Genomic DNA, 13386 nt, shown 5'->3' on the forward strand with positions numbered 1-13386 from the left:
CCTGCAGCGGGGATACCTGGGATGGTGGGGGATAACTGGGAATTGCTGCCTGCCCAGCTGAACCTTTTCACCAGTCAGATCTGCAGGGCCAGGGGACACCAGCTCGCTGTCCTCAGCAAAGACACCCCATTGCTCCAACACGTGTAACCACAACCTGTCCCAGCCACATCAAAGACCAGGAAAGCTGTCTGCCAGCCACCAGCCTCGTCAGGACCTCACATCCCTCTCGAGCTCACGGTTACAAGGCCAATGACCAGGCAATTAAATTGATTTTTGGTTCAGGGCCATCCCACCTGGCACACTCAGACGGCAGGAACCACCTCAAAACCAGATGCTGCTTTCTCAGGGATCTGTGTTGGGCACCAAGAGGCATCACTGTGGATGCAGACAAACGTGGTGCTCACCTCCACCCCATCATTCCCGGGCACCTCCCACAAGCTCCCAGCAGCAAAGCCGTGGTCCTGAGGCCCCTCGTGCCACCACCCCGGACCCACACCTGGGACCACACAACGGGGCTGCAGGCAGGAGCCCGAGCCAGGAATTATGGTCTGTACAAAAGACAATGACAGTGAATCTTGTTACTGGCTTTTCAGCAAACGTAATTCCTTTTTATTAGAAAATTAAAGGGTATGAAAAGCTTTCCAAGGCTGAAGAGCTGAAATGTGCTTTCATAAAATATGCGGCGTCTGATAAAACGGATTTGCTTGTCTGCCTGCCCCGGCCCCCTCCCCCTTCTGGCTATTATTCCTCCTGGCAAGGTGATGCTTTTTGCCAAAACACTGATCCCAATGTGGCCAGTGGAGATTCCTGGGGACCAGTGCTGCTCCCCAGCATCCCAGTCATACCACCATGAGGCACCCCACAGCCTGCACCTGACTGAGGTTGGGTTTGGTTTGGTTTTTTTAGCTAAATAAAACTCTGAGGGGCAGTTTTTCCCCTCCAGTGTTGCAGGTGAAGGCTGACAACAACCCAAACCATCACCTCAAACGCAGCTGTGAGGACTCAACAGTCGCTGGCAGGAGAAGGTGAAGCCAGGCAATGGCAGACAGAAAGCAGTGGATTCCCCCAGACATCACACCAACAGCAAGTATATAAAATCTTTCTGGGAAGTTCCCTCCTGAAAAGAAAGTCATGTGCCCTCCTGTGCCACTGAGCTGCAGTGAGAGGTGCTGAGGGTTTGCAAGTTGCTGGCATCAGGCAGCGAAAGTAACGTGAGGAATCTCCATTTCTTCCCTTTAATCCTTCCCTCTCTCTGTCTCTTTCATCCTTCTGATGGTTCAAGTCAACCTTCCATGTCTGTGAGGTTAAAGATTTTTGCTATCTCCCACTTGGGGCTGGGGGCTGGCACAGGCCAGGGACCACAGCACCACAGAGTGCTGCTGCCCCTTCCATCTTTTGTGGGCAGAATGCCCCTTGCCAGCCCTCCACAAGGACCACAACCTTGGGGCTCACCTCAACCCTCCAGGTTTTTTATTTCCATTCCATTACCAGGTCAATTTTGCCTCTGCAAGTCCCTGGGGATGCATGGCAATGGGATGCATCCACCCCCACACAGAGATCCTCACAGGGACAGTACAAAGGGACCTTGCTGTGGCCACTGCGTGCACAGGGCTGGCACCCTCTGATGGTTTGTCACCCCTGGTGTGGCAGAAACAGGGGAAATGAAACAAAGTCCCCTGAGTGCCATCAGGGAGCTGACACCTCGGCTGGGAGAGGACCTGGCAACCCTGGCCACTGTCCCCAGTTGACTCCAGCCCTGGCGATGTGACACGGGCAGGAGGCAAGGAGACAGCAGCACCCACTGCAGAGTGCAGGACAAGCACTGGACATGGAGTCATTGGGCTGGTGGGGACAAGGACAGGCAGATCCAGCTGTGTTCCTGCCACCCTGCTGGGCTCCAGCACTGCTGCCATGGGGAGACACAACTCCAGCAGCAACACCGTGTCCCCACACGCCCCCTCAGTTCTCCTGCAAGCAAATGTGCCATGACCCAGCTACAGCCTCTCCTTCCCACCGTGGGATCCCCGTGCCACTGCGGGCTCCTGGCAGCGCCGTGTGAGTGCTGCCTGTCCAGCTATTACCACAGGAAAAGCTGTAACACTACAGCAAACCTCCCTGCTCAGCCCTGCTACAAATCAGGGTCAGGCAGCAGCGCTGTTAGACAGAGCCTGCCGGTACGTGCTCCTGCTCCTAATGTCCTCCTGCCACACACTTAATGGGGACACACAGGAGAACGATGCCACCAGGCAGAGGCTCGGCCCCACTGTCCATCTGGGGGCTCCTGCCCTCAGAGCTGGCTCCCCACCACCGGCAGAGCTGAGGGTTAGCACCAGGGAGGCACGGCCAGGGATGTTTTCTTCCCCGGGGCTGCTCTGGCTTTACCTTTAACAGCTGCAAATGTGGTTAAAAGTTTGCTGAGCCTATTTTTAGAGCCTCTCACCACATGCGATTTCTCCATCGTGAGACAGGAAACGCTGATGAGGCTGTTCGCCTCGGAGCTGCCTGCTCCTCCCTGGATGGCCTCCGAGCTCCTCCAGCCTGTGTGGTGCTGCCACGGCCACCGGTGGCCCTGGTCCCCACCTCCCAGGGTGTCCCACAGCAGCAGCCATGGCAAACCCAAGAGCTGAGGGTGACAAACTGCTGGAGGGTGCTGGCCCTGCACCTGCCAGTATGGTGGTCACACCAAGGTCCCCATCCACGGTCCCCAGACAACGGGGGGAGAAATGTGTCCCAATACCACTCAAGGACTTGAAGGCAAAACTGACCCAGGCAATGGAAATACAAAACCTTGAGGGTGAAACCAGGCCCTGGCATTATGGACCTTGTCCACCATCTTGCCCCGTGCCTCGGTTTCCCCAAAGGAACAAAATTTTGCTTGGCTGCCCACCCTGGAGCAGCACTAAGGGCCTTGACCAGGGGATGCACCAGCACTGGGCAGGGGGTCTGCCAGCAAACAGCCCCTGGCAGGGGTGTCCATACTCTCCCTCACGCCCACTGCCCCCAGTGTGTCCCCACCATCACACTCAACACAAAACACTCTGGAACCAAAGCAGACCTGGCTGCCCCATGGGGCTCCAGCCCTTCCCCGTGGCCGGGCCGGTGCCGCGGGCTCGGCAGCACGCAAGCGCGGCTGCGGCCGGGCGGCGCGGGTACCCGCTGTTTGAATGTCAACACCTCATTTATACATCTTGATTGGCTCTCATCAGCCATGCTGCGCTACACCTGATTGCTCCGAGCCGACGCGGGGTGCCAGGCTGCAGCGCCTAATTCCAGTTAATTGGCCCTTCATCCGAAGCAAAACAGAAATACGGGAATAAAGAAACAATAAAGCATCCTCCCCCGCTTAAAAAAAAAAAAAATTAAAATCTCGGCGTTCTGGGGGTTGGTTTTATTTCACAGCCGTGAGCAGGCCACGCTGTGGGCTATGGGAATTCCTTCCCTGGAGCGCTGGACTCTGCATGAGCTGGGAGATGCTTTGCCACCCCACAGGCTCAGCTCGCTCGTGCTCCCCCTCATCCCACAACGCGCCCTGCGTTGGTGTCACGCTCGCCTGTGCTCCTGCTCCCGCCCGCTCTCGCGAACCACTGAGGCTGAAATTTCAATTAAGAACGAGAAATAATTACCCGCCGCTCCACATTTCCTCTAAAATGGTAGCCAATGCCGGCAAGCCGAGTCACCGCCTCCTGCCACGTCCTGGCGCTCACCGTTGGGCTGGCATTCGGATGACATTTCCAGGATAATGCCAGCCCAGCTGCCGCACGCTGGTGGCTGCTCCCACAGCCATGCTGGGAGCCGATGCTGGCGGATGCTTGGAAGAGATGCTCTCTTCCTCGGTGGGAGTGGGGCTGCAGCGAGCCCCTGCCGCCCTGGCTCAGCCTTTGAACCCTCTGCCCGCTCCCAGCCGTGCCCTGGGTTGGGATGCTGGTCCCCTGCTCGCCACCTGGCAGAAGTGATCCGTGATAATGACTTGGCTCAGCTCCTTCCAAGCCACGCGTCATGGGGAACCACCATGCTGCTGTCCCCAGCAGCCACCGTGCACAGGGATGGGGCACATGGGCACGTTCCCCTCATCCCAAGGAAGAGGCTTTTTCTGTCCAGAAGAAGGCAACGGAGCTGGGGAAGGATCTGGAGCACAAGGAGTGGCTGAGGGAGCTGGCGGGGTTCAGCCTGGAGAAAAGGAGTCTCGGGAGAAAATTTCTCACTCTCCACAACTCCCTGACAGAAAGGTGCAGCCAGGTGGAGGTCAGGCTCTGCTCCAGGTAACAAGCAATAGGACAAGGGGAAATGGTTCAAGTTGAGCCAGGGGCAGTTGAAGTTGGGCATTAGGAAAAATGTCTTCACCAAAAGGGTGGTTGGGCAGCAGAACAGGCTGCCCAGGGTATTGATGGAGTGTTCATCCATTCTGGAAGTGTTAAAAAAAATGTCTGGATATGGCATCTGGGGACATGGTTTAGTGGTGGGCTTGGCAGCTAATGGTTGGACTTGATGGTCTTAGAGGAGTTTCCCAACCTTAATGATGCTGTGATTCAATGATTCTATGCAGGAGGGTAGGAACAAGAGGATGGGCAGCACAGGGGCAGGCAGCAGCCTTGGCTGCATCTCTGGCATGTGGAACAGCATTGGGAAAGGGCAGATGGACCCAATTTCAGGACATGTCACCAGCCTGGGGACACCAGCAGTGTGGCTGTGTCAGCCTCCCCCACGGTGCTACTCCAGGCAGATGAGCCAGCCCAGCACTCACCAGGGCACCTCAGCCCTGCCCAGAGCTGCAGAAATCACGCTTCTTGCAATGTTTTAATTTAGCACAGCCAGAAATAAGAGGAACAAGCTCCATCGGGGTTGGAAAGGGCACAAACCCCAATCAGAGGATGATCTGGCACTTCACAAGTGTTCCTGCAGCTTTCCCTGTCGAGACAGCCTGTCCTGGCTCCAGCTCATGCCCTGTTGGGGTGACACAACCCTGTCACAACGACATAGCCCCACTGCAGATCCCCACAGTCCTGCCCAGAGAGCTGTGGGAGATGCAAACTCTGGGAGAAGGTAGAGATGGGACACTGACCTAGGCACAAAAGGCTCCTCCACCATGAGGATGGATGGGAATGAGGGAAGAATGAACAAGGATCCAGGCTGCAGCACAACAAGCTGGCGTGGAAGATGTGCCATGTCCCCAAAACCAGACCCTCTGCCATCGATGTAGATGGTGTCTCATTTCCCCTGGATATTTTCCCATTCCTCTTCCCATAATCCAGAGCTGGGGGGGCCACTGCAAAGCCTGCAAGTCCCGTGACTCCAGAGGCAGGAGATGCAGGAGCCCTGGGCAGCGATCACAAGAACGGGGAAAGCAGCAACCTCAGGTCGCAGATTAGCTTCATTTTACAGCCAGGGAGGCAGAAACCTCCCGTGGTTCAACATCTTGCTGCAGACCACACAGGGAGCCTGGGGAAAGCCAGGGAGAGGTCGCAGGTCTCTGCAGGGTGAGAGCATCCTCTCTCCAGGGAGGGAGGAAGGGAGGGAGCTCAGAGCCAGCAGGACCCACAGCAGCCCCAGCCCACCGGGGCCACACGCTGCACCCCTTCCCCCTCTGCCCCAAACGGTGGGGGCTGCAGAAACCAGTCTGGCAAAGAGAGAGAGGCTCTTTACCCAAGTTTAAATGCACTTCCCTTGACTCGGTTCCCAGTTCAGTAGAGGAGACCCAGCTTGGCCAGCAGCCACGGCGCTCAGCTCTGCACGTCCCCGCCGAGAGACACATTCCTCAGCACTGCAGCTAAGTGCAGCACAGCCTTTGAGGCCTTCACCCCTCCTTCAATGATAATTTATGCCCCTTGACCCAACTCCCCCTTTTAAATCAGGCTGATCAATAGAGAAATCAGACAATCCTTTTAAGAAACTATCTCATCTGATCCTGCCAGCTAATGATCTCTGCTCTCCTTACAGCTGTTTGCAGATCTGTAGCCTAGGCTGCTAGGGGAAGCAGGAGGGAAAAAAGCCACTGGGCCAAATTCCTCCTTCCTCAGTCCAAGCAGGAGCAACAACACCGATGATTTGTATGGAAGCAAAACAGGAGATGCCAGCTCCTGTTTTTTTGGAAAACAAGCTGAGTATCATGCTGCAGGGAAGCTAACTAGCTCCTAAAATTTGCTCCCTCATCCATCTCACCACCAAACATGCTATTCTTCCCTCCTGGGAGCCCTGACAAGACATCCTCACTCTTCTTACAGGCTCCAGCTTCCAGGCTTTCCAATGCCTCCCCTCCAAAGAAAACCCAGCAACACAAAGCAACAACCCCAAATCTGATTCCTGGCTGAGCCATGGTCACCCCCACCCTGCTCTGCGCACAGCAAGGCTCCAAGGTGATGCTCTGAGCACTGGGATCTCCATCACCTGGCTGGAAATCCCCTCACAGGGATCCTCACTTTACCAGGGCAGCAAAAGCTCAGGGGTGCAGCCACCTCCTGCCCATGGAGGAGCTAAACCAGATCAGCTGGAGAGGGAGCAGTGTCCAGCACAGCACTGGGAGCAGTGTGGCAACAGACATGGAACAGCCTCCAGAAGGGCTGTATTGATGGCAGCTGCATTTCTATTTAACTGGCAAAGGAACAGGGTTAACCAGGGAAGAGGGAAGCATCAGAGAACCCTTGAAGTCTTCAAAGTAAATCAGCTCCTGGAACAAACACACTTGGTAGCCAAATGTCCCCTTCTCCTTTATGTGTGCAGAGATATTGACATTTATTACGATGCCCAAACCACCCAGAGGAAGGATGCTTTCCTTGCATCCAAGGGCCATTTCTCACCTTGGCACAGTCACAGGGATTTCTCCCCTGCCAAGGCAGAGCTTGGCCCCCAGCACTCCCTCTTTTAAACCACCCAGGAGGCAGGATGGGACCATGTCCTGGGGATACTCAGCACCTGCCCAGCCCCAGCAGGAGCCAGGAACCAGCCTCCAAGCCTGGACACCTCCAAGGTGCCCCCATTGTCTGTCCCCTCCCACCCAGCCCTTGCTCTGAAGCCCAAGAGGAGATGCAAAAGCCAAGAGGTCTGAAGGGCTGCGGCAGCACAGCACGGTGCAGGTCCTGCCACAGCAGTCACAGTGAATTACAAGGTATTAGAGCCCCGTGCTGCCGTGCCTCTGTGCAGCAGCAGTCACGGTGAAGGACATGCTATGATAGGACTAGAGTCTCCTCTGGAGAATCCAGTCAACGGCCTGGTGAAGGTATGAGAGGCCAGCCCTGTTCTATAGATCATGTAGAGACAGGCATGTGAAGGACACGCTATTACAGGACGAGGCTGTGGGGTTTGGGGAGGGGGCACGGCTGTGCCTCGCTGGATCACTGAGTGCCCACGCTCTGCGAGCCAGCAGCCGTGAACGTTTTTAATTATGCTTTCCTACTTTATCGAGCATCTCATTTTCATTTACACGCCAGCCATCTCCACCTGAGAACGTGGCCACTGCTGCTCCTTTCCAGCACTGCTCCCATATTCCCTCACGCATCAGCTGGAGGGACCCGGCAGAGCTGGAGATCCATCCTCAGCACAGGGGACCCATTTGGTGACAGACCTGCCCTGCAGCCCCCCTACGCTCCCCACACGATGCCAAGGACCATAAGCGAGCTGGGCAGAGCCTCCCTGATGCTCGGTGTCCCTCCCTGTTGGAGCAGCCAATTTTAGTGGCTGCCATAAATGCAGCAGGAGCAGTGTCCTCTGGTGAGGCATCGAGCGGTGACTAAGAGCGGAGATGACAATAAAGCACAGGAAGCAAGGTCTGACTGCAAAGCAGCAAACCAACCCCCCCGAATCCTGCTCAGAGGCACTGGCTGATGATGCCCCCCCAAATCAGAGCCTGAGCCCAGTGAAGGAGGGCTGGGCTCTCTGGGGCTCAGGCTGAGCCCAGGCACAGGCTCGATTTGGGTGGAAATCCCATAAACGGGAGGGGAGAGAGACTTCCCCCATCAGGACACCGGGATGGAGTTCAAGCCTCTTAGCAAAGCACACAGGGAGACTTGTGTACAGCTCCTACAGATAAATCTACCCCCTGAAAGCGTTCTCAGTGGTAAATGCGGTAGAGACTGTGCAGGACTTGACAGCTCGAGGTGTATTTATGGTGCTTTGGCACCGGGGATACAACCAGTTGGGATTTTTGCTCAGCTCTACCACTTGGGCATAGCACAGCCACAACAAACCCATTTGAATACCTCTTGTTTCAACCAAGGCAGAGATCCAGCCTATTCCCTGCGGAGCAAGCGCCAGACCTGGGGCCAAATTAATCTCCGATGGATCTCCATCAACTTCATGGAGTTACAACTACAATTTGGCCCATGCCTGACACGTAAATCTGCTCATTTTTCTTCCAAATCGTCCAAATACCGCAGCATTTGTTAGCGCAGGAGAGGGGACGCATCCTCCGGGAGAGATCTCTTTGGATACCGCGCCAGCCCTTTCTTTTTTTTTATTTCCTTTGCTGCCTGGGATAAAAGGCAAGCGAGACAGACCGTGGTACGTGTCTGAGCTGTTTGGGAAAGAAATAGGAATTTCCTCCTGCCATTCCCAGTCTTTTGATAGGCAGGTGGGATGCGAGCAGGAATAACTCAATCAAGACAGAGCAATTTTTAATTAATTTGTGGATCCCTTCACCGGCTGATTGCCTTGGAGACAAAAGGGAAGCCTCTCCTTTAACACTTGTGTGTGCCTGGTACTCTGAGCCTCCCCTTTTCACCGGCACATCTTTGGTCTTGGAAGCTGCACAAAAGGAAGAATTCCTTGATCTTTTGCCTCGGCTTTTGCTAAGATGGAGACACACATGAGGGGGAGCTGGGTTGGGGGTTTTTTTGGGTTTCTTTTATATTTTGGGGGGATTATTAAAGCCCAAAATTCCCATAGAGAGAGGTGGGGAAGCAAAAAAAAAAAAAAAAAAAAAAAAAAAAAAAAAAAGAAGGAAAGGGGAATAAAAACCCTCAAAGCTAAGAAAGGAGAGCGTTTTCCGTCAACACCTTCTGCCCAGCCCGCTCCATCCCCAAGGGGAGGGAGTTGAAAGGTTCAAGCTACATCAAGTGGTGAGTAATGCAGCGGGAGGCTCCTGCTCAGGGCTGGGCTCTCGCCCTCCGCCATCCTCCATGCCCTGTGCCCAGCGCTGGCGGGGCAGAGCCCAGCTCTCACCCTCCCCTTCTCCCCCCACCAGCGACCGTGGGGATGCGGGAACTTCCAAGGCAGTGAGTGACACCACAATTATCGATTGCCGGCTGCAAAGGCTTGCTCTCGCCTCCCCCCCTCTTCTCACTTGTTTTCTTCTGTGCAGCAGTGCCAGCCTTCAGAGACTGCTGCTGTAAAAGGCTCGGATTGACGGGGTGTCAAGATATCCGCTGCCCCTGGCTTTTAACGTTCCCTTGCAGGGGGGAGAGGGAAGAGCCCCTGCACCAGTGAGGGGAGCTTGGATAGCTCCAAAAGAAAGGGAGGAATGAAAAGCCTCCCTCTCTCCTCCGTTCGAGGAGATGCTCTTGAACCACAAGCAGCTTTTTCAGCCTCAGCTTGGCTGCGTGCGTCTCGGAAATCTCAAGATGCTGGGAAGGAGGAGAGGCGATGTGCCAGCCGGCCCCTGCCACTGCCGGCGTCCTGCCCAAAATCAAGGCACCCAAGAAACCCACCACGCTCCCCAGCAGGTCTCTGTGGGGTGCCACACACACCTGACCACCCAGCAGGTTTAGCAGTGGCCATTTTAAAGGTGGGGAAGACAAGACACATCCAGGCCAGATAAGGTCACCCAGAAGAGGCTGCAAAAGGACTGGGACACCCCAGCTTGGGCAAATCCTCTGCTGTTCAACACTGATGGCACAAGGAGTGACAGATCAGAGGGTTTTCCTAGAAAAGACTGGCAAAGCAGGAACTCCAGGTGATCCCCAGATCCCCCACCAAAGGCTGCGATGTCACCATGCCCAATGGCCCTGGGATGGTCCCTTGCCAACCCTGCCCCCAGCTCAGCCGGCCACCCACAGCAAGTGCCATCCCTGCCACAAAATGGGGACGGTCACCTGCCTGTGGAGGTGTTTGTTTGCAGAGCCTGGTGGCACCTTGGGACCACGGCTAAGTGTTACATGCTGGAGCCAGAAGCCTGAAATTAAAGCTGGCTCCACGGCTGTCGGTGTCGACACCTGGTGATGGGAGGAGAGGGATCGATGATGGAGAGTCTGTCGCTCCTGATGCATCGCTGTCAGGGTCAATACACAATTCCCGGGGAGATCAGATGTCCAGGTTAACTGCTTTGCCTCCCTGCTAAGCCGATGGGCTGGCAGAGCCCCATGCTGCTCACACATCCCCCTCCCCAGCCATGCTCACCCCACAGCCACCAAATGCCACTGACAGCAGCCCTGGGGCTTGTGCCTCTTGTTTTCATCCATGCAGAGCTCAAGTGTAGTTCAAATGGGTGCCCAAGGCTGGGAAAGAGACCCAGGGACAACAAGGACCTACCCTCCAGGAGCTGCTGGCTGCATCAAACCAGCCTACTGCCATGGGCAGCATCACCACAGGACCTCGTGGGGACACAGGGCTTGGGGACACAGGCCACCAACTCCTCTGGCCACCCAAGGGGGCTGGGAGGGAAGTGAGGGGTGATGAGACCTCTGAAGGGGGGAGCCCCATCTGCCAGTCTCCCTGTGCACCCCTGAATTCCTGAGCAACAGAAAAGGCAGGAAAGAGGGAAACTCGCCCAGCACAGGTCCTGCAGGCTCACTGCCTGTGTCCTGCTCCTCACCCTCGGTGGGCAGAGCATCCACGTGGCTTTGGCACAACACCTGTCCCCTCCAGGTGACACCACAGACCCCCGTGGGACAGGAGAGCTGTGACAGCACGGCTGCACTGTGCCCTCTGCACCAAGCAAGCCTGTGGCACTCCACGGGCACCCCGAAATCATTGCAGTGAGCACAGGCAGGAGGCAGAAGCCCTGCTGTGCTCCCATCCCCATGTGCCACGCTGGGCAGGATCCGTGCCAGGGGGTCCTGTGAGGACGAGAGCCACCCGCAGCCAGGCTGCAGCATCGCCCCCCCGACAGCTCCCGGGGGCTTTCAGCTGCTCATCTCCTCCTCCAGCACAGCACAACCTACCCGGGGTGACCCCCTGAGGAGGGGACCAGGGGGTCCTACCTGCTGTCAGCCCACGGAGCCAGCCTGGGGGGGGGGGACACAGCATCACAGCGGGCGCAGCCAGACTTGCATCAGCCCCCCCCAAAAAAATCCCAAGAAAACAGAGCGCGGCATGAATAACAAAAGCAGCGATCAGTAAAGACTCTCCCAAGAGGCTGCAAGTTCTTCAATTAGAGCTCGCATTATAGGAATGAGAAACTCCACGCCGTCTTCCGTAAGGATAACACTTTTTTCCCCCTCTCTTTTAAAGAATAAAGGGAGGGAGGGAGAGGAAGGGCTGCATCTCTAATGCAACAGACAGGTCTGCTGAGATTCACTTTGGCTCTTATTTTGACTTTCATCTAAAAGAGCTGCCCTGGGAATCCATTAAGTCCAATTTAAATCGGCTCTCCGCCCTCCCGGCTTCTCCCCGCCTTCGCGGCCCCCCCAGCTCCCTTCTCCCCCCTCCTCGGAAGCAAACAAACACAAAAGCAAGGCCAGGCAGGGCAGGCAGCGAAGGGCAGCACCGGAGCGGTTCGGAGCCCTTCCCTGGGGGATTTACAGCCTTCCCCAGGGCAGTTGCTCCATCTTTATTTCCGCCCAAATAAACACAATCCGGCCACGTTTGGGTACCGCCTCGGTACCCCCCAACCTCGGCGGAGATTTTGGGGGAGCCCGTGGGGGTTTGGGGACCTGCTTCTGCTCCCCGCACATCTCCCCCCTCCACACACAGTCATATTTCCCCCGGTTTTATTATTTTTTAGGAGAATTAGCTCCATTAACGCCGCAACCGGCAAAGTTGGACGGGATATAATCACATACTTCAGGTTGGTTGGGTTTTTTTTTTTTTTTCTTTTTTTTTTTCCCCCGGTTGAGCTTCCCCACCCCGAGATCATTCCTCCGCCTTTGGGAATCGCCCCCCCTCGCAGCCGGGCGAGGGACGGACCCCTCGCCTTTCATCTCACCACACTCATTCAAGCCCTGCTTCTGTCGTATAAGCAGTTTTCCAGCTCTTCCCCCCCCCGCCCGCCCCGTTACACACCCGCTCTGCATTGCATCCTATTCATATGTTTTCAATCATCGCCGTTTCGTTATTTAAAACAAAAGCACACGGTTCCCCACCCCCGGGCAGCACTCCGAGCCCCCTCACCGGGCTCCACGGCTATTCCCCGGTTTGTTTGTTTATTAATGTCAACGGAGGATTTGGAGGCAAAATTTGCCGTGGGAGAAAGGGAGCGGGGAGGTGAAAGTCCCATCAAGGGGCTTTCCAAAGGCGCAGCCAGATGTGCAAACCCCACGATTCCTTGGGTTATCTGCTAGATCCATTTTTTCCTGCCTTGCCAGCCACCGAATAAAAGAAAGAAAATCCATCAAGTCAGCGTTCTCACGTGCAGACAACGGCAAGGAGAGCCAGGCGCCCGCCCGCGGCACCGCCGCAACTTTTGGAAGTATAAAACCATGCACATCCATAACTCCTCAATTAAATAAGCCTCCCCGGGAAGACTTTTCCCTCTGCAGAGGCTTTCGCAGCCCCGTGCCCATTATTATTTTAACTTTGCAAAAGTAGGGACTCAGGACAAGCAAAACGAAATCCACCCCCTTCCACACACAAACATTTCCAAGTCTCAGCTGTATCTTTGTTCAGACACCCATCAATCGGCAAGTCAGGAAGGGGTTTTGGACCGGTTGCAAATTTCTTTATTACTTCCAGAAAATCAAAACAACCCCCCCACACACGCCCCCCGGCTCCTCCGTTGCTGCTGCAAATAGGACACACACACAACACACACACAACACACACAACACACACGTATAATCCCCCCTCCCTCCCCAAACTCCGCGATGCCGGCGCCGTGCATCCATTCAATCGCAGCAGCACACGAGTTGCACAAGAGAAAAATAAATCCGGAAAAAGCTCTGTCCGCACACCCTCACCCGCCCCCCCTCCTCACGCCCTCCCTTCCAATTCTGCTGCGGCTTCAAGGAAAAAAAAAAAAAAAAAAAAGGAAAAAAAAGGAAAAAAAAAAGCACAAAGATGTAGCTTGCAACAATACCTGCGATGGTCCTCGCTCTCTCCTCTCTCTCCTGCTGGCTCGCTCTCCTCCTCTTCCAGAGCACAGTAGCCAGATTAGATCCTTAGAAAAAAAAATGTGAGAAATAGCACAATTCTCCCTTTTTTTTTTTTTTTTTTTTTTTTTTGCTTCCCTTCTCAGCAGCCCTTCTGAGCTCCTTCACTAACCATTATTCATAGACCACTAGGGGATATAAGGTAATTAGAAAC

The 13386-nt window shown here is 55.3% G+C and overlaps 1 protein-coding gene across 2 annotated transcripts in view; it reads right to left on the reverse strand.

Annotated features, from left to right (window-relative positions):
* RAI1 (retinoic acid induced 1) overlaps positions 1 to 13386 on the reverse strand; it is a 74122-nt gene that overhangs the window by 25744 nt on the left and 34992 nt on the right. For both annotated transcript variants that reach the window (XM_041462215.1, XM_041462214.1), the window contains one exon: positions 13160 to 13240. The gene's annotated coding sequence lies outside the window, so the exon portion shown is untranslated. The remainder of the gene's footprint in view (positions 1 to 13159; positions 13241 to 13386) is intronic.

Source organism: Pyrgilauda ruficollis, unplaced genomic scaffold (assembly GCF_017590135.1).
Source record: "Pyrgilauda ruficollis isolate IOZ18807 unplaced genomic scaffold, ASM1759013v1 scaffold16, whole genome shotgun sequence".
Taxonomy (NCBI): Eukaryota; Metazoa; Chordata; class Aves; order Passeriformes; family Passeridae; genus Pyrgilauda; species Pyrgilauda ruficollis.